Source organism: Meriones unguiculatus, chromosome 17 (genome assembly GCF_030254825.1).
Source record: "Meriones unguiculatus strain TT.TT164.6M chromosome 17, Bangor_MerUng_6.1, whole genome shotgun sequence".
Classification (NCBI taxonomy): domain Eukaryota; kingdom Metazoa; phylum Chordata; class Mammalia; order Rodentia; family Muridae; genus Meriones; species Meriones unguiculatus.
Window position 1 is genome coordinate 4666392 of NC_083364.1, and position 13808 is coordinate 4680199.

At 42.5% G+C, this 13808-nt stretch overlaps 1 long non-coding RNA gene and 1 pseudogene across 1 annotated transcript in view; both read right to left on the reverse strand.

Annotated features, from left to right (window-relative positions):
• The window catches only part of LOC132648722 (uncharacterized), a 50113-nt gene that overhangs the window by 8161 nt on the left and 28144 nt on the right, over positions 1 to 13808 (reverse strand). The window contains exon 3 of the long non-coding RNA XR_009587103.1: positions 9726 to 9843. This is a non-coding gene — a long non-coding RNA (uncharacterized LOC132648722). The remainder of the gene's footprint in view (positions 1 to 9725; positions 9844 to 13808) is intronic.
• LOC132648721 (isocitrate dehydrogenase [NADP] cytoplasmic-like) lies at positions 2284 to 9719 on the reverse strand (annotated as a pseudogene).

A 13808-nucleotide genomic window follows, 5' to 3' on the forward strand; every position in this document is an offset into this window, starting at 1 on the left:
GGCTGCTACCCCCTCATGGGGGAGTGGTCAAAGAGCCTCCCACTGAGTTCATGTCAGAGACAGTTCCTGTTCCCCTTACTGGAAAACCCACTTGAATACTGAGCTGCCATTGGCTACATCTGAGCAGGGGTTGTAGGTTATATCCATGAATGATCGTTGGTTGGACTATCAGTCTCAGAAAAGACCCCTGTGCCCAGATAATTTGTTTCAATTGCTCTCCTTGTGGAGCTCCTCTCCTCTACAGGTCTTCCTACCTCCCCCTTCTTTCATAGGATTCCCTGCACTCCACCCAAAGTTTGGTTATTAGTCTCAGCATTTGCTTTGATACACCGCTGGGTAGATTCTTTCAGAGGCCCTCTGTGGTAGGCTCCTGTCCTGTTTCCTGGCTGGACACAAAATTAACTCAAAAAAAAAAAAAAAAATCAGAAGCCCTCCTGTATACAAAAGACAAAAGGGCCAAGAAAGAAATTAGGGAAACAACACCCTTCACAATAGCCACAAAGGACATAAAGTACCTTGGTGTGACTCTAACCAAGCAAGTGAAAGACCTTTTTGAAAAAAACTTCAAGTCTCTGAAGAAAGAAATTGAAGAACATAACAGACGATGGAAAGATCTCCCGTGAAAATGGCCATCTTGCCAAAAGCAATCTACAGATTCAATGCAACTCCCATCAAAATACCAACACAATTCTTTACAGACCTTGAAAGAACAATTTTCAACTTCATATGGAAAAACAAAACAAAACAAAAAACCCAGAATTACCAAAATGATCCTGTACAACAGATCATCTAGATGTATCTCCATCCCTGATCTCATGCTGTACTACAGAGCACTAGTACTGCATGGTATTGGTATAGAAACAGAATGGGTGGATCAATGGAACTGTAAGACCTGGGGTCTCACAGCTGAGGAGTTCAAGATCGCGCCCTTCCCAGAAACTCCCCCAGACCAAGACTCAATGCAAAAGCAAGAGGTTTATTAACCATTGCACAATGGGGTCACCCTTGCTGGTCAGCAAAGAGTGGCACCGGGAGACAAAGGCCTTTAGGTTTTTAAAAGAAAAATTTCGGGAAATTTGAAGTTGCAGTCTTGACAATTTAGGATTGGATGAGGAAGCTATAAAGTAAGATAATTGGTTAGTTTTAGGTGCTCAAGCTTGGCCAGTCCTGCCAAGTGTGGATGCAGCTGCAATTTAAGGTGGGGGTGGTTAGCTCATCCTTGAAGATTAGGGGCTGTGGACTTTTGGCTGCAGGTCAAAAGCTACTCAGAAGAAGTCTGGGTTCATTGCTAAGAAATGCTATCTCAAAGACAGGAGTTTTTCTTTTTGCTGAGTGAAGGTCATTGCTTGCTTACCTTTTTTTTTTTTTTTTCTATCTGTCCTCATAGATAGGGTCACATTTTTTCATTCTCTGGAAAGGTACTAAGAGGCTTTAGCTTAACCTGAACCTAAAACTCAAAACTATAGGCTTTAGAAGACATACAGGTTACAAAGTTAGTCTAACCCTTTCAGAACCAAATAGAAGAACCAGAATCCACACACCTATGGACACTTGATTTTTGACAAAGAAGCCAAAACCATACAATGGAAAATTATCATTTTTAATCTCAAAATCTTTCCCTAAGGACTTTACTTTTTTAGACCCTGCTTCCCTTTCAGACCTTACCAGTTCAGATGCTTGAGGTTTCTAAGTCTATCTCTGGCTCCTGTTTCTAGGGAGAGGTATTTTTTTTCTGCCTCCCTCACTGGATCCTGACCCCTTCCTCACTCTGGGAAGTTATTGGGTCCACAAATGTTTGCTCTTCAGATGAGCAAGAACCCCTTCTCAAAGGGATTAAATTTTCTGCCTTGGCTAGCAAAGTCTGGCTTTAAGAAGCTCTCTTGTTTTTTATTCTGTACCTAAAGACACTGCCTCTCTGGGATTTGAATGTATCAATTTTTGTTTTTTCTGCAGCCTGCTGGAGACCTTGGGGCTCTGCAGGGGGTCTGTCTAATCAAGAATCTGTGAGCTCCTAGTTTGGGAACAGCATTTGCTTTGTTTTTAAAGAAGAGAACTAAAAAACAGCTCTATAGTTTTACTTTCTATGTAAATTCTTACTTGAGTACTGTAAATTCTGCCACACATTCGTATGCTATTTGTTGTTGATTATTAATATTTATCACTGGTTTATCTTTTAGTTAAACTGCAGTTATTCCTAAACCAGCTTTATACCCAAATCACCACAAAGAGACTAGGATTTATTTAATTAACCTACAGCACAATGCTGGGCAATGTTTACACCTTCTTAAACCTTCAAGCTTGCATAGCTTCATCCCATTCAGAATTTCCAACATTATACTTGCTTTTAATCATCTTAGGCCTGGTTCATCTCCCCTCATGGTTCCAAGTCCTGTCCTGCTGATCTCTGCTCTCCTCTCCTTACACTCGCTTTGTTCTCCTCCCCTCCGGACCAAGATGTCCCACCCTATTCTCTCTATTGCACAGCACTGGCTTTTTGTTTTATTGAAAATACAGAGTACAAATGGTGGCATGTTTACACAAACTTGAGACAGGCAATGCTTTGAATAAACATCACAATGCAATGTCCAGATTGAAACCAAATAGTGGTGTAGAGAAATCAGCATTTGAATGAACAAGGGTAAATTGTATACATTCCACAAGAACATTATACCAACACTTTAATGCAAGCAGCAAAGCCCTTCGTCACACAGTCAGCCTCAGTAATCTCAATGCAGACTTTGCAAAGAAGCTGAACTCAATATTGTTTATTAAGCTTTGCTCTGTGTGCTAAGCCTCAGGGCCAGGCAAAAGTGGAAGCAATGGGGTTGGTGGATGTCTCCTGTCCTTTCTGGTACATGCAGTGTGATAGTGCCATGGGCAGCCTCTGCTTCTACAAATCAGCACACTGGTGATCATGCCAAGGTTGCCATAACACTGGGCAATGGAGTCTGACTGCACCTTGCCATCATAGTTTTTACAGTCCCAGATGAAGCATTCCCTCTGATTTCACAGCCTGGGCCACCATGTCATCAATGAGCCTGTGCTCACACTGCTCCTCTGAGCTTCAAACTGGAATAGTGTGTTGCTTGTCATAGATCCCATGAAAGATAACTTTGAAGCATTTGTCATACTTCTTCAGAATCCTGTTTTTGGTGTTTAGATACAGAAGCCATCCCTTGAACAGAGCCATTTTGAAGGAACTGTGTGCAAAATCTTCAACTAATTTGTCCTGGTTATACATGCCCAGGACAACACCACCTTCTTCAAAATTACGTACCATGTATGCCACCTTTTGGCTTCTATCTTTTGATGTGTAGGTTATCTTGAGAGACCAAAAGATAAATTAGCAGCTATTATTAAGACCTGAAGTAGGTACATAAAGAAATCTAGTAATGCCCTGAGGGGAAGAGCCACCTCACTGCTTTCTTTCCCCACCCACTAGAGATACAGTTGCTAGGAAACTGGCTCATCCCCCTAGGGAGGGACACCTGGTCATTAATAGCCTGGGAACCTTCCTATAGCCAATCGATTCAAAATGTAGCATTTTGGCCAATAGATGCTTGCCAGGCAGGAATTGCCCCTGCCTTGGGCATGCTGGGAGGGACTAGAATCTTTAAATCACCCAACTAACCTGGGTGGGGGGCTCGGCAACCACTGCTTCGGTGGTGGGGGTGTGTGGGCCCAAGCTGCAGCTTGTAATTTACAATAAAAAGAACCTCATGTATTTACAGCGTTGTCTGTTTATTCCTGGTCTTTTGGGGTTCGTGAACTGGGCAGAACACAACCACAATAAGACAAGCTTTTGCTAGAATCTTTGAATCAAAGAGAACAAATGTATCTCCAGAGATAAACTCAAGGAGAGACAATGTAACAGAAGCAGTCTGTCCATACTGAGAAGAAGCCTACTTAACATCGTTAAGAGTCTTAAATGAAATTGGTATATAATTTTAACTTGCTGCCCTAGTTTATCAGGATTAGGCATTTCACAAACCAGGGAAAGAAAAATAAAATCCTTCCCTTCTCCCTTCTCCTGGACTCAATGCAGAGCCTCTCATACAAAAGACCTGTAGTATGACTTAAAAGTTGATTTCTTTCACCTGAAAGCTCCTTTTGTACCATCCATTGAATGTGTGTATGAATATGTACTGGTCTATAGTCTAATTGTTTGCCTATATATGCACATGGCCTGATACTATGGAACCAGCAGCCTAAACTTGCTGCAGTTTCTCAGGAGATGCTGGCTAAGATCAACACCGTTGTCACATGTAAGTTTGTGAGAGTTTGTTACAGTTGAAGTTTTTTACTTCATCCACCCTTTTTTTTTTTGAGCTTGTGTGCATGAGTGGTCAGTGCTTACTTACTCTCCTCTTTTCCTTTTCCTATTGATTCACAAATAAGTGTGTAGATTCAAGACCTAATTATCACCCTTTTTTGGATAAGCAAGCCAAAGTTTACTTTAACCTGCTGAGGCCTCCACCTAGCCCTGTTCCTGCTTAGAAGCTGATCTCAGATCAAAGAGGCCCCTTTTTCAACCCCCTGCAGTTTTGATTAGAAGCTGTTTTTATAACTCCCTTCAGAGAAGGAAAGAAAAAAAAAAAGGTAGTGAGTTTAAAATTTTCTCTTTAGCAGCACTGTAGCCAGTCCTTAGTCCTAGGGAAGAAATCCTGTCCTCCTCCCCTCTTTCTTCTTCTAATCATGATCAGTGGCCTGGGCCATCAGCTCAACCACCCAAGAGATAAAGCAAACAGGGATTCAGCATTCCTTCCAAGATCCTGCCCTGAACTTAAGACAAGAAAACATTAAAAATCAGCAGCTATTATTAATATTTAAGGCCTGAACTAGGTGGGTGGAGAAGTCCAGGAATGCCCTGAGGGGAAGAACCCGCCTTACTGCATTCTTTCCCCACTCACTGGAGATACAGTTGCTAGGAAACTGGCCCATCCCCCTAGGGAGGGACACCAGATCATTAATGGTCTGGGGACCTTCCTCTAGGCAATCAATTCAAAATGTAGCATTTTGACCAATAGATGCTTGCCAGGCAGGAATCACCCCTGCCTTGGGCATGCTGGGAGGGACCAGAATCTTTAAATCACCCAACTAACCTGAGCATGCGGCGCTTGGCTCTCACCGCTTTGGCAGTGTGGGGTATAGGACAAAGCTGCAGCTTGTAATGATTTATAAAAAGAAGAACCTCATGCATTTACAGCGGAGTCTGTTTATTCCTGGTCTTTTGGGGTTCGTGAACTGGGCAGAACAAACCCTCCACTTTGTTAAAGCAGAGAGAGACATTGGCAGCAGACCTTAACATCTCTTCACTCCCACTTTACATGCTCATGGCTTTTAGTTCTCTGTGTCCCAGGAAGTCTTCACTCAGTGCAGGGCAGGTTAGGTAGCTGTGCTCCTGTTACTGGCATCATGGGGACAGATGGGACGTTTGGTGGATTGGCTGGGTGCTCTGGTCATGTCTTCCTCTTCCATCTTCCACATGAAATATGGGTAGAGGACAGCACATCCTTCTCAGAGCAGCAGGCAGTGCTGGCCTCCAGATCTGCTGTCTTCCAACATAGCAATATGGCTTGCCAGGCTATGTCAAGCCTTTCACCACATAACTCCACAGATTGGGACTTCTGGACTGAGGCTTCCCATTCCACAACTCCCTCAATTCTCCTTGGCTATAGCTCCCTGTCACTAATCTTGACACCAAATAATATGCAGCTCAAGGCTTTGCACTAGCTGCAAGTTGAACCAAGCGCTGTCACTCCTTGACATAAATTCTCACAGATTTTGTCTTTTAAAAGGCAAGTCTGATAACTGTGCCAGTGCCACCTTCCTATTGAGGCTGCGGAGCAGTAACAGTCACATTTTTCATGCTTTTGCGGACTGTCAGGGGAGGAGCAGTGGTCACACTGCCACTAATCTGTGCTCGACATTTACCAAGAATAAGTTGAGCTGAATTCTGGTTTTAAAATTTGCGTCCCCAAAGCACTAACTGCTGCTTAATTGGTAAGAAACATAGGAAACAAGATGTGGAAGATCATGAATTTAAATTTAAATTCATGCATGTTCACGGAAAAACAAAGAAAGATATAAAACTCCAGGCCCTCCCCTGGAAAAGATGTTTATAATTTAGCTATATTTATTCAATACTCATTCTTGACAGTGGGTGGATTCAGTTGTTGTCTGATTTGCATATTTATGAAACCATTAACAGTTTTTTACACTACAAAAGAATAAATTCCCTTTAAGAAAAAAAGCTACATGACTCAGCTTGGGTTGATTTCCATAAGAGGCCTCCCTTCACTGTGGAAAAGGGAAGGGGAAAAGGGGGAGATGAGGTGAGAGGGAGGGTCTGGAAGGGTAAGCTATGATCTGGAGTAAAGCCAATTAATTAATTAATGACCAAAACCCACCCAAACTAAATGACAACCTGGTATCTGTTACTTTTTGGATCATTCTAATGGTTTTCCATCAGCTGCTCAATTGCTCTAGTCCTAATGATCTGGCCCTTTCCTTTCTTCTCCTGGCAGCCTCTGTATTCTTCTCACTGCCTGTTGACACCCTCGGTGAAGATAAGCCAAGGAAAATGGCAGGAGCTGAGGACTTTCCTGCAATGTGTATGTTCCATGGCCCTGTACCATTACCCTGACAAAAGAAACAGTCTAGGCAGTCTGTTAGGCTAGGTTGCTTAGCAAGCTCTGATGTCATCACCTGCCACTACCAGGTAAAAGCCAGGTGGAGCTCCAGATATAAAGGACCTGTCTGTCACTGCTCCCTCAATCTTGACTTTCTCTCCTGGGGCACTCCACCCATCCCCCTTTCTCTTCTCCTATGCCTTCGCACTGTCTTTCCATCTCTTTCCCACTCTGCCCTTAAATAAACCTCTTTGCATCAAACTTGTGGTACAGTGTATAATTTATATAATACTGCAAAGTATCTATTTTTTTACATTCATTATGTGTGATGAAAAACAAATTGTGTCGTTAAATATAATCATGGGTATATGATTGTTCCTTCTTCATTGTTGCAAGTTTGCATAGTGAAGAAGACCAAAGGCTCTCTCTAAGAGCCTACTAGCTGCAATATCAGCTCTGTGGCCTCCTGTGGTTATAAAACTCAGAAGTAGAATCCCAGAGGTTCATGGTGTTGTGATATATAAATTACATGCTACACAACAGGTGTGGTACAAGAAAGTTTATTATGGGAAAAAATGAGACACAGTTTGGGACAGCATAAGAGAGAAGAGAATACAGAGTGGGGAGGGAGACAGAAGGACAGGCAGAGAGGTGGCAGCTGCTGCCTTTACCTGTCAAGTTGCTCAGCAACCTAGAGGCCGGCGGCCTAGATGCTAACCCATGGACCACCTTTCCCAGAAAGAGCGCCCTGCTTTCCTTCACTACCCAGTGTCAGCACGGCAGTCAGCTCTCAGAGGCTCTGCCAGACAATCGGGACAGCGAGAAATTTTAAATTTGAGGCTGTTGATGATTAGTAACATTTCACGTGGATTTACCTTTTAGTTAAACAGCAGCTATTCCTAAACCAGCTGTATACCCAAATCACCACACAGAGATTAGGATTTATTTAATTAACCTAGAGCACAATGCTGGGCAATAATTACCCTAAACCTCCAAGGCCACATAGCTTCCTCCCATTCATATTTCCCACATTATATGTTGGTATAATGTTCTTTTGGAATGTATACACCTTACTCTTGTTAATTCAAATGCTGATTTCTCTCCCCCATTCTCTGGTTTCAATCCAGACATTGCATTGTGATACTTATTCTAAGCATCACTTGTCTCAACTTTGTGTAAACATGCCACAATAAAACAACCAGCTACAATGTTGAGCAATGGAGAGGAAAGAATAGGAGGGAGAGAGGAGGAGCCAGAGGACAGGAAGGAGTGGGAGGCAGAGGAGAAGCAGCAGCAGGAGAGAAGCTGGGAGAACAGAAGGCTGGAGGAGTTGACTTTGAACAAGGTGGAGAGATGGAGTGGACCTAAGATATCACTAAAAGCAAGTAGAATGGGTGAATCTAAATGTTAGAAACTATGAGGGCTTGGAGGTTTAGGCTGGAGTAACTATTGCCCAGCATTGTGTTCCAGGTTAACTAAATAAATCATAGTGATTTGGTTACACAGCTGTTTAGGATTAAGAGCAGCGTTACTAAAAGATGTATCAATAGTAAATATTAATGTACCTTACAACAATTTTACTTGCTTTTTAGTCATATCTTAGGTCCAGTTCATTTCTCCTGATGTTTCCAGGTTCTCTTCTCTTGGATTTCTCCTCTCACTGGCTCCTTTCTCCTCCCTTCCAGACCAGGATGTCCCACACTATTCCCTCCATTGCTCAGCATTGGCGGGTTGTTTTTATTGGCAATACAGAGAACAAATGGTGGCATGTTTACACAAACTTGAGACAGCATCACAGAATAAGCATCATAATGCAATGTCCAAATTGAAACCAGCTAGTAGGGTAGAGAAATCAGCATTTGAATGAACAAGAGTAAGTTGTATACATTCCTCAAGAATATGGAGGTCCATGAATTTTGTGGGCAAAGAATTCCATCTTCACTTTCACCCATTCTCAGCTCTCATGGGAATATTTCCTCCAGTTACAAGCAAGGGCAAAGATCAGAAGAATGGTTAAGCTGGAGTCATCTTAGCAAAACCCATGCGTCTGTCTCAGCAGAAACCACCAGTATTTTCTTGTCATGCTACAGTTTCAAACACCCTGAAATGTCATTTGTGTTCAACACTAGGCAGCAGTTATGACTGTCTCTAGATAGGAAGGTTATTTAATGCACTCACAAATGCACAGAAAACACACTATGCATTAAAGAGAAATATTTTTGGGGCAAAGTCCCTTCATTCCCATTTCCCTGGTCCCTGGGAATGCACAGAGGACTGCAGAAGCCCTGAGTATCTGCTCCCTCCTGTGCAGGCCTTCAACATCCTCCAGGTGATCCCCAGCACAATGGGCCTGTGTGCCTCTGCTCTCCAATTTCATCTTCGACTTTCAGAGGTGCTCCACATCTTTCCCCAGTCTTTCAGTTTGTTATGTGCTGTGTGGAACCATTAATCTCCCCTTAAAAATTCTCTGTGTACAATCAGGGAGAGTGAGAAGTATTTCAGCACAGGAAAAGGGGGTCTGTGCTGAAGTGCTTCTCAATGGAAAAGCCTCCATGCCTGATACTAAGCTATTTGCTTTAATGAATACTTGGGACCTTACCTGGCTGGAGGACCATTTATCAGAGAGGGAGGTGGTGTGCTGTGGTCCTGTGCTCTTCCTTTAGAGGGATCACTGGGTGGTGGAAGCACAGATACTTTTTAAGCCCACAATATGTCTACACCCAAGAACTTAGGGATATCACCTACAAACTCAAAGTGTGCATTTCCTTAGTCCTTGTAATTTTATGTCCTTATGTGCTTATCAGCTACTGTTAAAATAGTAGCTTGCAATATCTGGGTATCATATTTAGAGGGAGAGATCATCTTTGGGAAGAACAGAGCTCAGAGATGTGTTGCCTGGTTACTGGTCTCTGGTTACACACTGGAACCTGACACAGCTATCAAAAGTGGGGCTGGATTAGACATAATTATCAGCTTTGTTTAGTGTGAGGAAAGCAAGACCACAGACTCAGATTGGAGCAATCAAAAGGGTCTTCAGTTTCTTCAACACAGCACCAACTGCAGTGAACCTCCATCTTCCAGGAACAGGCTTACCTGTTCATGTTGCAGTGGCTTCCTGACAAGGTGTCCTTAGTGGAGGCCACCAGGCAGAAAGCATTCTCCTTCCCTCTGTGGGACTCTTTATCTCCCTGGAGTCTTCTTTGTTGTCACACTGGGCGGTAATAAACAGAAGCCAATTAGCTTTGGGCTCTAAGAAGTGGGCTGCAGGGCACTGCCTGTCACACAGCTGGGCCTTTTGGGAGTTGTCCCCACTTAGCTCCTCTAAATAAGGCAACAACAAAGGCCCTGGCATAGTTTCCACTCAGCAAACTGCTGGAGGTGCCCTGCTGGTTGAGGTTGCAGCTCTTGTTTGGACCGGATAGCCATGTCCAGTTTGGTGCTAAAGACTGAACTCCCTCCCCTCGGCAGGGTGCCCTGCTCTCTGCATAACTTCATCTGGAGAGTGCCTTTACATTATAGATTCCCCTAGCCACACTTGACAAAGCTCCATGCTATCTCCCCCAAACCAGACCTGATCTGGTTTCCAGGATGCAAGCAAGCATCCTGGAAATGCCTAGTTTCAGCCAATTATGTACATTCCCTCTTGTAGCACCTAACCACTCCCTAGGGGTACATATTCTTTGTTCTCTGTAAGTAAAGTTAAACTAGCCATCAGCTGTTCCCTGGGTGTGCCATTCCAGGCACACTTCTAGTCTCCAGCCCCTCCTGACTTTGTGGGCTGCTGCGAAGCAGCCCCCAGGCAGGAGGAGAACAACTTGTGGGCTCTGGGCTGTGCCAAGAAAAGTGTGTACCCCCTTTTTACCCCTATAAAAAGGGCATTTTGGCTCTATGACTCCTTCCCTTGAGGACAGGCAAAGAAGGAAGTGAAGGTCTCAGGCCCGGAAATATTTATGTATTGTGCTACATAAGCTTAGGAATAATAAAAGACACATATACAAACCATTAATGCTGGTATACAAAGGCTAAGTACAAGGGAGCAAAGCAGAGGGATGGAGATGGAATTTTACTCCATACATCTCCTCATCTAATTTTGCCTTTGAACCAAATTTATACTCAAAAGCTTAAACTCCTAAGGCTACCCCTAGCCTTAAATACTATCTCTAGACCCTAAAATACTATAAGGTAAATTAAAACCACATAAAAAAATAAATGAAATTTGTGATACATGCTTGGCTGGAGAGAGAAGGAAAATGTGAAAATAATGCAGAGCATAAGTGAAACAACTGGGGATTTGGCTGCTTATGCAGTGACATTACTGTTCAAAGCTGAATTTTCTAAATGTGGTCACTATTGCAATGAAATGTTTAAAATGTTATTCTCTAGAAAAATAATAAATACAATAAAGTTTGTTATTTTCTGTCCAGTGGCTCAATTCAGGGAGAAGAAAGTAATGTAGGTACCCTGTTCTTTCAGAGATGATTTAACAGAGTGAAGATAAGCAGCACATTTTAGTAAGTGGAGGTTTGGGTGACCAGTATGTATGGGTGCACAGAAAACTCCTCTAAAGATCTGATGCTCTTTTTTGTTGTTGTTTTTTGTTCATTTTTTTCTTTCTCTCCACCCCCTACCCAGAAACAGGGTTTCTCTGTATAGCCTTGGCTGTCCTGGACTTGCTTTGTAGATCAGGCTGGCCTCGAACTCACAGAGATCCACCTGCCTCTGCCTCCCTGAATGCTGGGATTAAAAGTGTGTGCCACCACACCCCGCTATTAAGAAACTCTTAAAGCAAAGAACTATAGAATTAAGCTGGTCCATCTGAGAAAAGTAGAATAGTGTATTTTAAACAGGAAAGGAGAGGGCAGAAGTATATCCCATGATTGGGATTATTAGTCTCTTAGAAGAGGGTGAAGAGGGGTTAATAAGCATTGAAAATATAAAGGACACCTTCTTGAAGATCTGAAAAAAAATAAATAAAAGTTTATAACTGAGGCAAATAATTTCAAAATAACAGAACCTTTATACTATTCCCACCATATTTTCAGTTTTAAAACATGTAAACTGTTGTATTTTACAATTCAGATATTTTTGTGATTAACTGTCTTCTTGACTAGGAAGTAATGACTTTTCTGAGTACATATACAGTAACCAAAAAATAAACGAGGATGAAATTAAATTTCTTTTTCTTAAATTAATAATTTTTTATTTGAAATTTTTTATTTATTACAATTTATTCACTTTGTATCCCAGCTGTAGCCTCCTCTCTCATCCCCTCCCAATCCTTCCCTCCCTCCCTCTTCTCCCATGCCCCTTCCCTAGTCCACTGACAGGGGAGATCCTCCTCCCCTTCCATCTAACTCTAGCCTATCAGGTCTGATCAGGACTGACTGCATTGTCTCCTCTGTGGCCTGGTAAAGCTGTTCCTCTCTCAGGGGGAGGTGATCAAAGAGCCAGCCACTGAGTTCATGTCAGAGACAGACCCTGTTCCCCTTACTATGAAACCCACTTAGAGACTGAGCTGCCATGACCTACGTCTGTGCAGGGGTTCTAGGTTATCTCCATGCATGTTCCTTGGTTGGAGTATCAATCTCAGAAAAGAGCCCTGTGTCCAGATGTTTTGGTTCTGTTGCTCTCCTTGTGGAGCTCCTGTCCCCTCCAGGTCTTTCTATCTCCCCCTTTCATAAGATTCCCTGTACTCTGTCCAAAGTTTGGGCTATGAGTCTCAGCATCTGCTTTAATACCCTGATGGGTAGAGTCTTTCAGAGGCCCTCTATGGTAGGCTCCTGTCCCTGTTTTCACCCTCTTCTGGTGTCTATTCTATATGCCTCTCTGAATGAGGATTGAACATCTTACCCAGGGTCCTCCTTCTTGCTTAGCTTCTTTAGGTGTACAGATTTTAGTCTGTTTATCATATATTGTATGTCTAATATCGATTTGTAAGTGAGTATATGCCATGTGTATCTTTCTGCTTCCGGGATGATCTTTTCTAGTTGCCACCATTTGCCTGCAAATTTCATGATTTCCTTGTTTTTAATTGCTGAGCAGTATTCCATTGTGTAAATGTACCACAATTTCTGTATCCAGTCTTCAGTTGAGGGACATCTAGGTTGTTTCCAAATTCTGGCTATTAGAAATAAAGCTTCTACGAACATGTTTGAGCAAATGTCCTTGTTGTATACTTGAGCGTATTTTGGATATATGCCTAGGAGTAGTATAGCTTGATCTTGAAGTAACACTATTTCTTTTTTTTTTTTTAAGGTTTCTTTTTTTTTTTAATTTTATTTTTCTTATTAGTTACATTTTGTTAATTCTGTATCCCAGCTGTATCCCTCATTCCCTCCCCAATACCACCCTCCCTCCCTCATCTCCTCCCTGTCCCTTTCTAAGTCCACTGATAGGGGAGGACCTCCTCCTCTTTCATCTGACCCTGTTTTGTCAGGTATTTTCAGGACTGGCTGCAAAGTCCTCCTCTGTGGCTCCTCCCTTGGGAGGTGGGGAGGTCAAAGAGCCAGTCATTGAGTTCCTGTTAGAAATAGTCCTTGTTCCCCTTACTATGGGAAACCAATTGATTACTGAGCTATCATGGGTCACATCCAAGCAGAGGTTCTAGGTTTTATCCTCTCATGGTCTTTGGTTGAGTGTCCATCTCAGAAAAGACCCTGTGGCCAGATATGTTTGGTCCTTGTGGAGCTCCTATCCTTTCCACATCAAACTCCCCTTCTTTCATATGATTCCCTGCACTCTGCCGAAGGTTTGGTTATGAGTCTTAGTATCTACTTTGGAACACTGCTAGGTAGAGTCTTTCCGATGCTTTCTATGCTTTCTGCGGTAGACTCCTGTCATACATTCAATGCATATCCCATTTGTCTTTCTAAATGAGGATTGATCATCATACCCCGTGTCTGCTTTCTTGATTATCTTCTTTAGGTGTATAGATTTCATTATGTTTATCATATCTTTTAGGTCTATATAAGCGAGTATATTCCATGTTTGTCTTTCTCCTTCTGGGATACTTCACTCAGAATGATCTTTTCTAGATCCCACCATTTGCCTGCAAATTTCATGATTTCTTCTTTTTTGATTGCTGAGTAGTATTCCATTGTGTAAAAATACCACAATTTCTGTAACCATTCCTCCGTTGATGGACATCTGGGTTGTTTCCAGGTTCTGGCTATTACA